The sequence below is a fragment of the Pundamilia nyererei genome, unplaced genomic scaffold (genome assembly GCF_000239375.1).
Source record: "Pundamilia nyererei isolate P.nyererei 1_Seehausen unplaced genomic scaffold, PunNye1.0 scaffold00090, whole genome shotgun sequence".
NCBI lineage: Eukaryota > Metazoa > Chordata > Actinopteri > Cichliformes > Cichlidae > Pundamilia > Pundamilia nyererei.
The window spans coordinates 186486-188326 of NW_005187491.1; positions in this window are offsets into that span (position 1 = coordinate 186486).

Genomic DNA, 1841 nt, shown 5'->3' on the forward strand with positions numbered 1-1841 from the left:
ACACCAGCTTCTTTCTAAATAGTTCATTTAACTGGGAGCAGTAGTGGAAAATGAAAAACTAAAGGTGTCTGGTGGTGAACAGAGACAAAAGGCAACGTATTGCATTACATAAATACTAACATCTCTACTGCAGGACATTAAATTCCGCAGATCTGGGTCATAAATATTTCTGTCAAAGGTCAAACCTTTAATTTTTCCCATGAGAGCAAGCGCTGGCTTTTCTTTTCACAATTAAACTTTGGTCAGCTTTTTAATTGTCTTTGATTCTTTGATTAAAAATAAAATCTACAATCCTCAAAATAATTATTCACGTGCTGCCATTTTGCATTTCCACTTTGCTTGCATGCATTGCGTGAGAGGAGCTACAGGCTTGGACGGGCGTCACTGAGTTGCGGCTGCAGATCACCCCACTCACCTCGAAGTTAGAGCCTCCTTTGGCATCCTTTGCACCTTTTTTTCTTTATTAAAAAATCACCCGGGTAGCAGAGCTTCACTGCGGCGCTGAGCAGGAAAAGAAACTGGCTTTTGTCGGTGCCTCAGATAAACGCGGCCTGTTTTTTTAAAAAAAAGTGTCCCACTCTTTCTAAATGTTACATAAAGCTCCAGCAGGATCCCCGTCAGATGAGCGTCTGGAAACAAGAGAATGGATCGTTTTTGTTTTTAGAAATGAAGACAAAAAAAGGGGCATCCTGCAAAGCATGCAGCAACAAAAAAACATGGCGGATTGAAAAATCTCCCACGCCAGAGTCATTACGCCTGCAATTAGAAAGTCATTTGCATAAATGCTAATGAGTCAGAAATTCATGTCGGCACTGGAGAGAAACGAGGGGATTTTTTTTTCATGTGGCCTTTGAAGAGGGAGAAGGATTTTCACACGGATGCTGGAGGCCCGAGGAGGCTTTTATTTTCCCAAATGATTAATTTTTAGGTTGAAAGTGGCCGCCGTCAGATTTTTAAAGCGTGCTGTTTGAATTAATGATTTGCAGGCGTTAAGATTCAGTCAACACCGTTTTGGTTTTGCATTGTGCTCCAACAGACACTGCTGCCTTCTCGAGGCTTCATATGCCTGCTGATAAGACGAAAATTTATTCTGGAAGTGACAGCTCTCAAGTCAAGTTTAACACCACAAATCATCACCAATTAATAGTTTCTCATCTCTAGACTCATCTTTTAGTTCTGTGAAGATTTTTTTTGTTTCTCTTTTTTCTTTAATATATGCAAATCTGCATCATCTGCATGTAATTTGCATAACAGTTTATGGCTTTGAGTGTTTTAAATCGGGTGTCCATTGTTTCATGAAATGATGTTTTTACAAGCAACATTCACAAATGTTGTAATATTTACCATCGTACATTTCCAGATGCAATAACTTTAATAAATTAGAATAATACCGTACATTTAAATAAAGCTCCTGTTTAGTCAATCCTGTATTAGGAATATATAGGCCACTACTCACATCTAATTAAAAACATAACTTTGTCATTTTCAGTCCATTTAACAGTGCTTACAAAGAGCCATGGTTCACTGTTTCTTTTACCATCCTAAAGGAAACGCTGGTTTTATTTAGTTAACTTTTTCTCAGCTCTTTCTGGTGACCAATCCCTTCTGCAAGGTTTATCAGATGAAACAAATGGTTATATTAAAGGCAACTAAGTCATTTACTAATGCCTCGTGTGTCTGTTATAGATCAATATAAGGTCAGTAATAGTTGGTTGCTATCAGACAGGCTGAAAGTGAATCATGAAGTCTTCTGACTCCCTAAAAATGCACAAATTTCGTGTTATATTTTTTTCCCCAATGTATAACATGCAAAATACTTGTTTTATGTCCTCCCCCCCCCC